The sequence below is a fragment of the Juglans regia genome, chromosome 5, assembly GCF_001411555.2.
Source record: "Juglans regia cultivar Chandler chromosome 5, Walnut 2.0, whole genome shotgun sequence".
NCBI lineage: Eukaryota > Viridiplantae > Streptophyta > Magnoliopsida > Fagales > Juglandaceae > Juglans > Juglans regia.
Window position 1 is genome coordinate 15976928 of NC_049905.1, and position 14424 is coordinate 15991351.

The window sequence follows — 14424 nt, forward strand, 5'->3', positions numbered from 1 at the left end:
CCCCCCCCCCCTTTTTCTGCCACGTCAGCCGGTTCCGCGCCAGTTTCGCACCGACGGTTGTATATAGCAGAATTTAAATTTATATATAGGAACCAATGAACACGAAAATAATTTGCAATGAATAGAACATATTAACTGAGATTAGAAAAAACTCATATTATTTGTTACAAAAAAAAATCTCTCCAATATCTTATGTATTGGGTTAAGACTGTAAACTCGTTTAAATAAAATTATTTTTAGTGTTTTTATAAATAAATAAAAAAATGTTGAAAATTTTAAAAAAGGGAAAAATAAATAAGCTCTCTTTTGCGGTTAGCCACAACTCACCTGAAAATCAAGAGGCATGCATGCGATACGTAAATCGTTTTGCTTTTTTCTTTTTCTCTTTCTTTTTTTTTTCTTTTTCTTTTTTTTTTCTTTTTTTGTTTTTTTTAATTCTATCTTTTATCTTTTGAAGCTAAAAAATGTGGAATCTTGGATGGGGCAAGGCTTAAGGTCATTCAAACAATGATATATGGTCAAGAATGAATCACTTTTGTGTTTAGAATAAGTAATTTTTCAATTTGTGCACTCGATGACACTGTGGGTGGCATCTAATCTCATGAATGGATGCATTTTCCTGGATATCCTTGATCACTTATTTTATATATATATATATATATATATATACACACCAAACGGTGAGGAAGTAATACAAATAAAGATAAGATAGAGAACAGATACAAAAATAAGAAAAGAAATAAAGAAAGTACTAGAGTTGAAGTAGGGACCAGATCACTGGAGTGATAGTGCAATGAATTAACAAAGGAAATGAAGGCAAGATTAGATAACTGGAATCATATGGTAAGTATAAAGAGAATATGAATGTAAATAGAAAGAGTTTTGCTACACAACTTCCACTACATTTCACACTCCATATTTTTTGTTATTTTTTAAAACTTTTTTTTTGAGTTTATTCTTTTTAAATTATTTCAAATTTTCTATTCATTATTCATATAATAAATATTTGATAAAATAAAAAAATAATAAAAATTAAAAAAAATGTGGAGTGTGGAGTGTGAGGAAGTTGTGAAGATTTTTTGAAATAGAAATAGTCGTGCAAGTATAAATAATCATTATTCAAAATAGCTTACAAAATATATCAAGAAGTTGGATGAGGAATGATGAGGAACAAGTGGTATAAAAGAGAGATGAGAAATGGGAGTAAAGGAAGATAATCCTTTTTTGAAGCTAGGTTCTCATTTTATAGATCAAGGAGGAGCCTTTACAATTATTTTAACAGTAGCGATTAGTAAATACAAGTGCAATAAATAGTAGTGAACAATAAGAAAATTACTAAAAAACAAGAGTTCAATCAGAAGGAATCTTTGTTTTTGCAGGAAACATCAGTGAGAATCAAGGGATCTTCAGCAGTGTTGTTGGCTTGTACTAACGTCAATAATTTCATCATTTCAGGATCAATCACTGGATAGCCTTGGGGTAGTTTCCTGATCATGTCTAAATATGTTATCATAAGGGTCAATATTATCAACGGGGGCTTCATACGATGTCTTAGACTCATCATCAGAATTATCATTGTCGTCATAGAGGAACTTCAATAAATAAACCAAATATTTTTTGTTGAGTCCTTGGATAACATATTTCTTATTGGACTTAGAAGATTTATTGGATTTATTAGATGTAGTGGAGGAAGCAGCAAGTTTAGAAATCTGTTTAATAGAGGTAGTGGCTTGAGTAATTGTGGTATCTAGGCAGGGAACATTGTTTAACAACAGATAATTTCTCAATGCTTTTGAGATCTGGAGCAGTTTGAGGAAAATCTCTAGCGACATTATCAGTGACGTCCTGTGTGTGGGGATATATATCCCATCATTTGGCAAACCAATAATGGACCAGTACATCTCCATTCCACTTGTAACTCCATTTTAATATCCAAGGAACCTTGTATTTCTTGCAAAAATGGAGGAAGGAAGGAACTTTTTTATTATAACGATCCATTTTGAAAACAATGGCAAAACACTTAATGGCCTTTTGAAGGTAATTAGGAAAGACTTCAGGAATAGGGTCAAATTGGTGCCACCATCTCAGGAACCAAAGAGGGAAATCAGTCTTGAATTTCTTGTCAAAATTAAGAAACCAAGAGTGTCATCTCTGGAGTCTAGAACATCATAAATTTGAACCAGGCATTGATGTAGTCGAAGTAATAGTAAACAATATCAAAATGGGGGAGTTTTTTTGAAGAATAGGGATGGGTTCTCCATTTTTCTTCAGTAACAATATTCAAGATGTATGCACTGTGATAGATTAATTTGGTTTTATCAATCTTATCATAGATGGGTTTAATAATAAGGGATTTTGTAACAGGATAGAAGAGTAGTATTGAAGGTTTTTTGCAAGATTCTTGAAAATCTAGTGAAAATCAAGGGAAAATAACTAGAAGTAGTTTTAAAAGGATCTGTATACATATACCGATTTGGTTCTACGTAAAATAGATTCTAGGTAAAAAGCTTCTTGATATAATTGGTTTTTGAAACAGGAAAGTATTGGGGGGAGCTAATGGACTTAGCATATGGATCATAGGTTGTACTAAGAGCACAAGAAAATGAAGCAAGTTTAATAGTAGGGATACTACCAAGAGTAGTAAACCTATTAGCAATATCAATGGGAATAGCATGCTCACTTTTAATGAGCTTTATGTCAGGAATTGGGGGAGGAGTGACAATTTTCCCCTTCACTTTTTTCTTTCTCATAGTTTTTGCAGGAATTAATGAGTAAGAAAATTAGGAATAGAATTTTGAAGTCCTTTTATATATCCAATATCAAAATCAAATACACTTAAAATAGTTTGACATCTGACAAAAATATGCTTAGAAGTAATATTTTCAACATCTTTTTTTAAAACATATTTAGCACTTTTACAATCAGTACGTAATAAGAATTTTTTATTTAATAAATCACTTTAAAATTTAGAGATACATAGTACTATAGATAAAATTTTTTTCTTCATAGTACTATAATTAAGCTATGCATTATTTCAGATTCTAGAATGAAAACAAACAATTTGTTCGGATGAATCTGGTGAAATAGTTTGTTTTAGAATGCCACCATAACCAATATCTAAGGCATCTGTTGTAACAATTTTGAAAGAAACAGAAGTAGGAATACTAAGATATAGAAGAGTTTTAACTTGTGTCTTGATCTGTTTAATAAGATTAATATGAGTTTCGGTCTAAGGACAAGGTTGGAATGTAGTCGCTCAAAGAGTGGATGACATTATCTTCTCATATCCTTGTAGAATTCTGTAACATAGTTGAAAAAACCAAGGAATCTCTATAACTGGATTTTATCAAGAATGACATCGAAGAATTTGCCAGCAAATTCAATAGCACGGCTATTAGGTTGAATTTTGCTTTCAAAGTATCATAACCAAAAACTTTAATCTTGGTTTGGAACAATTTGATTTTCTTAAAATAGACAACAAGACCACTTTGTCTAATGATATCTAGAAACGAATTCAAATGTTTCCAATGTTCATCTTTGAGTAAATAAGGCCATCATCAATGGAAATAATAGTGAAATAGGTGAATGAATTGAAAACATAATGTTTTGAAATTTACTAGGGGCATTTTTCAGTCCAAACGACATTACATTTCACTCATAGTGTCCAATATGGTAGTAAAGGTAGTCTTATATCTATTTGACTTACTAATCTAGATTTGTTAAAATCCTGATTTCAGGTCAAACTTGGAGAACACTACAGCGTCCCTAAGCCTATGAATCAAATCATTCTTATTGGAGATAGGATACCTAATCCACTCTAAGTCTCTGTTCAAAAGTTTGTAATTAATAACTAGGCGGGGTGTCCCTCTCTCGCTTTCTGCATTTGTTTGGACATAAAAAGCAACACAAGACCAAGGAGACTTATTATGGCTAATAATATTCTTAGCAAGCAAATCCTGTATTTGGGTTTTGGTGAGAATATTTTTCTCAAGAAAATCTTTAATATAAGGTAAAATAACAACATGTTTCTTCCTATGCTAGAAAACATTTGGAAGATCAGAACAAACATCATCAATTAGTGTTTTGTTAAAATTATTGATCTTGGACTATAATAATTGACCAGACAATTGTTCAACAATCTTTTTATATTTGAGTTCCTGTTGCAGGAAATTCAAATGTTTTGTTTTAGCATAGAGTAAAGATTTCAGACTTTTATCAGTATCAATATAAAATTTTAAAACAAATTTAAACTTTACTTTGTGACTAAAAGGGTTAGTAGTAGTGTCATCATTTTCCGAAAGGAATGGGTATAAAAAACAAATGAAAGGAATCTCTACTATGACTTTATCGGTCAAATTTTTAACAATGACTGAAAGAATTTTAAAGCAAACATTATTCTGGTAGACATGAGCAATGTTGAGCTCATACTTGATCTTCATCTGAGATCCATTAGCTGAGAATAATCTTTCAATAGATTTTTCATAATACTTCTTACTAGGTATTATTCATTCCTGAATACAATTCATATTTGAACCGGAATCAATCATAGCAATCACAGTAAATTCATATTCACGGCAAACAATAATAGTAACTTTAAAAAACCACTTGGGAGGAATAGTATGATGGATCAAGAAAATTTGATTTTTTTTTTTTTTTTCCAGAAGGAGAAGTGTTTTCTTCCTTTTGACTTGAATTTGAATCATTTATTGCTCATCATTATTAAAAGGAATATCTTGATCATACTGTTTATTAATTTTTAAATATAAAAATTCTTGTTTAAAAGAATCATTTTCAGATTTGAGACCGTTAATCTCAATTGTAAGTTCAACAATTTCTTTTTTAATAAAAACAACTTCACGTTGTGTAAATTAATAGTAGAAATTTCTTTGCGCTTTTTGTTTTCAAATCTTCTCAAAGTTTCTTAAAATCTAATTTTTAATTTAAAAGTTTCAAGTTCTTGGCCAACCATCATCTTCTTGAGTTTATGAGGATATTCTTCTTCAAGCTCAGGATTAGTAATTTGACTAATCAAGGTTAACAAAAATTTTTCTTGTTCTTCAGTCTTGGTTAAGACATTGATTGTTTTACCCAAAAGTTTGAAACAAGAATCATTACAACCAAACTTATTGTTAGGAAAATCATAAGAGTCAGTTTCTGAGTGATACTTGGAATCACTTGAACTAAATTCATTAATGTCAGATGATGCAAATGATTTTGTTTCTAAGAGAGGAAACATATCATCTTGATCATTATCATTAATGTTTAACTGATTAAGTTTGTTTTTAAACTTATTGAGCTTTTTGATACATTTATCGGCAAAATGTCCATATTTACTACAATTAAAATATTTTCCTTTTGGAGGGTTTTGAAAACTCTTTTTTCTTACCAAATGATTTTTTTTTTTTTTGATAAAAATTAGAAGATGTTTTATAAAAATCATCACGGTTATGACTCATTTTCTTGGCATGAGGTTTAGTAAATTTATTAGTGTTTGTGCTTCTATATAGAATGAGCAGTAGGAGGTAGGCCAAATTGTTCACAAAAATTTTCCATTTCATATTTGATTTTCTTACTATTATTCATTTGTTGACAAATTAATTTTTTATCATTACACATACTAATACCAAGCTTCTTAATTGTACTAATAATATCATCATAAGTGTAATTATCATAATTAAGGAGTCTCGAGATTTTAGTAAGTTCATCATTAACTTTATGAGCAAATAAATGAGGTAATTCATCAATAATTTTTTTTCCTAAGGCTTATGATTATCATCCCTAAAATAACTATAGAGGTAAAAATATCTCTAAAAGTATCAGAAGACTCGTCTATAGAAAGACCATAAACAACTTCCTTGCTATTGTTATTTAAAGCACTGGTAGATGGTTGTTTTTTCTTTAAAGCAGCAAGCATTTGATTAATTTTATCAAGAGTGTTGGTCTGTTTGGTCTTAGGACTTTGCCTATTCAATGGTAAAATAATCAAAAGTTTTCAATAGGTTTTTCAATTTTGGAGTCGAAGTAGAAATAGGACTTTCGACATTTCCTTCAATATGGCCCAACTGCTGACCTGTGACATGAAGAGTATGATTGAAAAAATTGTTTTGACAATAATCTTTTTTGTTTCAACGAAAGTGGTCATGTTGGCATTGAGATCGGCATTGGAAACTTTAAAAGGAGAAGCATTTATTTCTGCTCCCTTATGAAAAATAACAATTGTCTTTGAAGGGGGTGGCTAGACTAAACTACAGTCTTTCCTCATTCCTTGACAAAATTAGTTTTGACAATATTTAAATTAAACTTAGAAACATAATAACTTTTAAGGAAATCAAAGAAAAATATATGCTTCTGTAGGGCATTCATTTTCAGAATCAGAAAAAGATGAATCACAGTAAGCTATCTTTGATGAATAGGAGCAACCATATCTAAAATTGTTGGAGATAAAGATGAAGTGTCTTCCTATTCTTTATCAGCTTATTCTTTTATGGTTTTACCTTTAGATATGTTAGTATTCTTGGTAGTGTAATAAGCAGAAGTAATCTGAGAGGCGGTAGATACGTCTTTCAGTTTTAAATTAGGTTTAACAATTTTTACTGAATCTTCCAAAAAATTTCTAAAAATTTGGTCTTTTCTTTCCAGGTTATTTGCAATAGATTCGACAAAGGAAGTAAGTTCTGGTTCCAGCAAAATAATTTCTACTTTCATTGTTAGCTAAAGATTGATCAAAACTAATTTTAAATGTGTCATTCAAATATTGGCAAGAGGAGCTTCATGTTCCAAAGTCTATTCATCAGGGAGAGTAATATCTTTCCACTAGATCATTTTTGGAACTTGAATATTAGCATCAGGATTTATAACTCTGAATTAACAAAGTTTTATTTTCTGAAGTTTTTAAAATAGCTTTAAGATTTAAATTAGCTTTTAATGTTCGATAATAAATACAGTAAACTATTATAACAAGAGATTTGCTACCTTCTTCCATATCATACCCAGATTTCAAAATAGTTAAACTCAAAGTTTTAAGAATGTTAGGATCATCCAACGTAAGAGTTAAACCAGGAAAACAATCAAAGTGGACAGGTCCACTATAGAGAGAAGATTGAATCATACCAAAAATGTTGGTTTCAAATTTCTTGAACCTAGCATCATGCAAACAAAGAAGTACCGAAGCATTAATATATTTTCTTGTGAGAGGTTTAACAACAACTTGAACAAAACCAATATGCAGAAAATTGTAACATTTTGCCAAAAAATCTTGACTCGGTTTTCTGTTAAACAGGCAACATTGATTTTGTTTTAGATTCATAACTAACTGTTGAGACAATATTTGTTTCCTTGATGAACAATTATTTATTACTTGTTATTCCAACATTCGTACGCCAATAATTTAAATAATTGAAAATAATTAAAATTGGCAAACTTATGTCATTTTTCCATCACTCATTAAATTGTGCTTGCAAATGATATTGCTTTAAGTATGTCCCTATAACGAGCCACATGCTCTCACAAATTACGTTGCTCTAAGCATGTCCTTATAACAAGTTGATGGAATTATGAAGACAACGTTGGCCAAATTTTATAATTAAAAGCATTAACCAAAGATTTTTTGTCATACCATTGGTACCATGTCTGATTATGGACAGTGCAATACATCCAATGGTGGTGGATTGAGTCCTTGAGGGGGATGCATTCCCGTTGGCAAGATTTTCCACCAAGTCCTGTGAAATAGACCTATGTGATGAAGGAAATAACGAAGCCAGACACTACAAGAGATTGTGTCTTTTGAGACAAAAAATTTTATCCCAAAAAACACAATTTTCGTCCCAAATTACATTTGGAGATGAAAAAATTTCGTGTCAAATTTGTCTCGGAAAGACCGTCTCAAAAACTTTTTGGCGACGAAAATCAAAATTCGTCTCAAAAAATTATTTTTAGAGACAAAATTGGGCGGATCTAGTTGAATGGATAATTTTTTTTTAGACGAACCATTTCGTCTCAATATATTGTTTGAATTGAATATTTCTCCGTCCGAACTGAGATGTCCATTCGAATAATATGAAATATTCATTCGAACTAATGTCCATATTTGATCCTATTCGAACAAACGGAGTGTTTTAACAGATTTTATGCATTCGAACTAGTAAATGTTTCAAACGACTTATGTTCGAACAAAATTTATGTCTGTTCAAACAAAAATTTTATTTTCAGAAATTTTATCTGTTCGAACGGAGTTTTACACATAACTGTTGTTCGATCAAATAATTTATTGTTCGAACATTCGTATTTCTCTTTTCTCTTTCGAATGGGGTAGTTTTCGTTCGAATGAGTCTGTTTTGGTTCGAATGAAATTACAAATTGTAATTTACCGTTCGAACTGGTTATTTACCGTTTGAATTGTATTAATCATATAGATCAAAATTTAATTAAAAATATCATATTAATATTACACAATTTGCAATTCAAACATCAATTGTTCAAATGTTTTGGAACATCATAATAGTAATGAAAGAAAAGATAAATTTGAAGACTATGATGGTGGTACAGAGTTTTGGGATATCATTGACTGGAATTGTTCAAACATTTTTTGGTTATTCAAATGCATCATTTCTTCTAATCTAGCCTCCAAATCCATTGCTGGATCTAATCGGGCTAGCAACTCTTTTTCCTTGGACCTCAATCGTTCTATCTCAAGTGCTGCTTCCTCCAATTCCTTAGTCTTGTCGTCATTCAATCTGCCTCGAGAATAGGATGATGATGATGAGGATGGTTTTACACAACTTCCTAAACCCCTCAAATATCCAGAACGTGATCCAAGAACTTGAGAAAGGATTTGAGCATCGTTGACAGATGATGCATCAGATGGATCCGCAACAGTTTACTTAAGAGATATCATTTTGTCCTACAAAAACAAAAACATTAAAGTTAGTATCAGTAACAAAAATATTATGTGATAATGGAATTAAATAAACTTAAACTTACATAATTTGTCTATGCTTCGGGACTTGCCCAAACACCATCACGATTTTATGTGTTTTAGCATACAATTGGGTCAAATCATGGTCAGCACGACTTTCTTCTTTCTGCAAAAAGAAAATTTATATTAGAACTTAAATCAGGAAAGGTGTATTATATGTTAATATTTTACGGGCACTAAAATAACTTATGATTTTGTTAGACAAACGATGGAAAGATCGAGAACCTGCATGATGATTTATCTTTAAATTTGATCTATTTGCTTTGTTCACAGTACTCTGTTGCTAAAAAGCAATATTAGTCTATATGTTTAATACATCTTTGATATACTATTAAAAAAAGACAGTAGCGATATTACCTGATAAGCAGGATCTTCAAACATATCACAAACTTTCTCTCATTCGTTTGGTAGAATTGCTTGGAATGGATTTTGGTGCGCCTCTATTGTAGTACTGAACTTCTTATAATGTGCATGACATAGACGTTTGTACCTCTGAAATGTATTTGACATTAGTTCCTTAACCGTTAATCGATCATCTCTTCGGCCAAAATTAAGTTCAAACTCATCATTTCAAAAATTATAAATAATTAGTATAAATACAAAGTAACTTGAAAGTAACATGTTATATACTTAGTTGCTTGAGATGTAGTTTATTACCAAACGACGGTTTTTTATGTGGTCTTTCACATCTTGGGAAACTTTAGGATGTAGCAATCGGTGCATACGTGCGAGTAAGTGTACCAACATAAGAAGCAAGCCACGCTGCCGATTCTCCGGAGCCACTGGTGTGATCATCAAGAATATCAACCTTGATTTTACCAACTTTCCCTACTTTCTCTATGCAAACACCCCTCGTAGTGCCTCTACCTCGGCGCTTGCTTACAACAGCTATATATACAGTAATTAAAACATAACTTTTTAATTAAATTAATTTATTTTATAGATATATTACTTAAATGGAGAATAAATATGATATGTTAATTTGATAAAATACCTTGTTCTGGGCCTGGTGATGTTGGCTCACTATTCATGATAGGTGAATCACACGGGGAGTCAGTAATGGATGAGGATGGCACATGTGTTGCTTTGCGTTTGGGAGGCATATGTATTTGAAATTGTAACAAATTATTATTCAAACAAACATTATCATAACTTTTATATGTTAATATCACTTACAAAAATTCATATTTGAAATTCATTCATTATCCGTTTTGTTGGACTAGTCGCCCTCATCCTCACTAGACACTTCAGTTGATTCATCTTCTTCCGATATTTCACCCTCAATAACTTCGGGCTGAACATATTCTCTACGCAATGAGACCATATCATATTGGCTTAGACAACAAATAGATTGATGCCTACTTCATTTTCTTGATATGCTTCTTCATTTACTAGACTATTAACTTTTTCACGTGGTTCGTCTGCCTTTGGAATGTAATCATATACATTTCTTGGTGCAAACTTCTCCACTACCCACCATGGATTTCCGTACTCCAGATCATCTAAATAAAAAACTTGATTCGCTTAGCAAGCAAGAACGAAATGATCGTCCTCATACCATGTGCGAGATGTATTGACACTCACAACTTAATCATCGTTACGCACTCCCAACGTAGGATTTGAAATATCCCACCAATTACATTTAAACAACCAGTCCATATATCCCCTCACGTACTTTAACGCTATGATATTTTTCACAATTCCGTAGAAGTCAATGTTATCATCCCCATGGCTTCCTCTGACTACGACCCCACAATTTTGAGTTTTTCTATATCGTTCTCTATCAATTGTGTGAAATCTATATCCACGCACCAAACATCCTGAGTACTGGATGGCCCGCCTGGACGGACCACGTGCTAGAGCATACAGTTCTGGTGAGATTTCTTCTGAATTTTCACCATATTTTAATGCAACATATATCAATAAATATTATTATATATAAAAAAATGGAATTTAGTAGTATGAAATTCGTATTATAAAATGGGGCTTAACAGTAATACCGTATGTTCAAATCATCAGGCAAATTCCTCTTCGTGCGTCTTTTCTACGTCAGTTACACCATTCGAGCGAAGTAGTTGTATATGTTGGCTATGCATGTTCATGTGAATGTTTAATTTGTATGAAGTTACACTATATTATTATACATAAACTTAAAGATAATATTGATTTAGATGATCATCACTAGCCTCAAGTAGTGATCAATCTCTGCGCAGTTATTCAAGACATATCATCGAGCTCTTTCGCCCACATAGATCGTAGCACCCTTGTGCGCCTATAAGACACACGGTCAGGGACAATACAGTAAATGTCGATGAGACTCCCATCTCTCGCCAACCTTCATAATTTCGGCCTGGTCTTGCAAATCTAGTATCAGCCCCACGAAAATACATTGAACAAAAGGTATGCCACTCATTATTAATATATGACTCTGCAATCGAACCTTCTAGACAAGTTTTATTCCCCCCATATCACTTAATTTTTTCCAAAAACCGTTCAATAGGATACATCCATCTATATTAAACCGAGCCAGCGACTAAAGCCTCACGAGGTAGGTGCACAACCAAATGAACCATTACATCAAAGAATGAAGGCGGGTACAGACTCTCCAATTTGCACAATATTATTGCAATATCAGCTTCCATTTTTAACAATGCATCAAATTTTAACGTTATACTACAAATATCTTTGAAAAATCTCCCTAATTCTGTGAGAGCTATACGAACATCTCGAGTAAGCTTTCCACGCACACCAATCGGCAACAGGCTCTGCAGAAATACATGACAATCTTGATTTTTAAGACCAATTATCTTCCAATCATGTGTTCGAACACATCTTGTCATGTTTGAAGCATAGCCATCAGGTAATTTGATTTTCATAAACCAATCACAAAATTTCTTTCCCTCATCATTTGAAAGTGTATACTATTCAATGGGCATATAAGCTGACGACCCATTATCTTGCAAATGCAACTCCGATCTTATCCTCAGCTCCTTTAAGTCTTTACGAGAATTAGCTGTATCTTTTATCTTCGCTTCTATTGACATCAGAGTGCCCAATATATTCTCAAATATATTTTTTTCGATGTGCATAACATTTAAATTATGGTGCAGCATCAAGATATACCAATATGTAGGGGTGTAACCGGTTCGGTCCGGTCTGGTTTTGGACAAAATCTAGGACCGAACCGGTATGTACCGGTTTTACATTTTTCAAAACCGATTACGCTCTGGTTACCCTCCTAAACCAGTACCTCCGGTTTTACCGGTTTCTGGTCCAGTCCGATTTTTAGGTTTTTTTAAAATGTAAAAAATATATAATAAATTGTTACTTCTTATGATAAAATGTTATCAATAATTTTATATATACATATATTATGTTTTAAAGCATATGATCAATTAAATTTTCATCTTTAAGCTTAAACTTTTATTTTATAAATTATAATAATATTATCTTATATACAATTATATTAATAGCATATGATCAAACAAATTATAAATGTTCATATTTAAAATTAATATTTTATGTTATAATTTATAAATTATAATATGAAATTATTTCATATATGATATATAATTATATACATTATATATAAAAATTTAATATATAATTATATAATATTAAATAGAAGTTATATATATAAATATTTTTTAAAATTAATTTTTTATATATTTTTTTTTCCAACCGGTCTGCTTCCAGAAACTACGGAACCGAAACCGGACCGGGTTTGACCGGTTTTCATAATATAGGAACCGGTTCCGGACCGGAACGGTTCAAAACCAGTTACGGACCGGACCGATTCAAAACTAGTCCGGTTCGGTCTGGTCTGGGCAGGTTTTCTGGTTTCTCGGTTTAAATTTACACCCTTATTAGTATGGCAATTCAAAAAAAATATTTTTTTTTATCCAATTCAACTTCACTGCTTGTCGTTTTCTCTTTCGAACCCTTGTATCTTTCCCAAATCTGTTTTCTGAAACATCCCCTGATTGCACGATAATATCATTCCCAAACAACTCTGGCGGTGATGCGTTGCGCTCAACCCTTCCATCAAACATTGCTCTATATCTGCCGTATAAATGATAGAATCTCAAACTGTTCACTTTGGACAATTCAAGAGTTGTACCCAAACATTATGTAAGAGAATATTTTGCCACAACTCTCGAACGGGTCTAAGGTTCATGTACATATAAAAATAACCCTAAAATTCAAAACTATCCAACTCCTAATACAATTATACAATAAAATCACATTCCAAATCACATTTTGTAACCCTTCCATCAATTAGTAACTATGTTATATCTATATTTTAAGTTTCTAATTTAATTTTAGTGCATAATATTTTGTAATTATATTTATTTTATAATTAAATTTTTTATAAGTATTAAACATTAATTTAACTATTAACAATTAGTAACTAAGTTATATCTATATTTCAAGTTTCTAATTTAATTTTAGTGCATAATATTTTATAATTATATTTAAATAGTTTTATTTTATAATTAAATTTTTTATAAGTATTAAACATTAATTTAACTATTAACAATTAGTAACTAAGTTATATCTGTATTTTAAGTTTCTAATTTAATTTTAGTGCATAATATTTTGTAATTATATTTAATTATGGTTTTTATAATTAAATCTTTTATAAGTATTAAACATTTATTTAACTATTAACAATTTAACTATTATAAGTATATTTTATAATTATGCTATATTATTTTTTAAGCAATTACTATATTATATAATTATATTATATTATAATTTAAGCAATTACTAGGATGCTGTTCGAACAAGATTCTTATCGTACATGGTCCCGTTCAAACTAATATTATAGCATTCGAACGGGAGTAACCTAGATTCCAAGTACGAAATAGAGACAACATTTGCGACAAAACACAATTTCACAAAACCAATCTCATAAGATGTATATTGGCAGAGTGCCCATTTTAAATGGGATTGCACAAACATAAATATAACAAAAATCTTAACATAATTAATTAAAAACTATAAATTATCAAAAATCTAAAAATTATAAATATTACCTCAAATTTAAGCAATCCAAACAAAAGTATCAATCCACAATACCTACATAAGCATAAAACACATTATGAGAAAACCTAAATCATGTGCAATAAACTAACATTAATGAAACTCGAAATACATAAAAACATAGAACAAAAAAAATAATACCTTTTATAAACCTCTCCTCTCTCTCTCAAGAATCCCTTCTCTCACTAAGTATGTTCCTCTCTCTCTCTCTCCACAACACTCTCTCACACACAAAATCGCCTGCCTCCAAATAAATTTTCATCAACTATGAAAATGAACTGGAGGTTGAGGTACTTGAATCTGTGAAGTCCCGTTTGAACTGGATATTTACACATTCGAACAAGAAAATTTCGAATAGGCACCAAATTTGGCGCCATGTATTTCACGTTTGAACGTGTAATTTT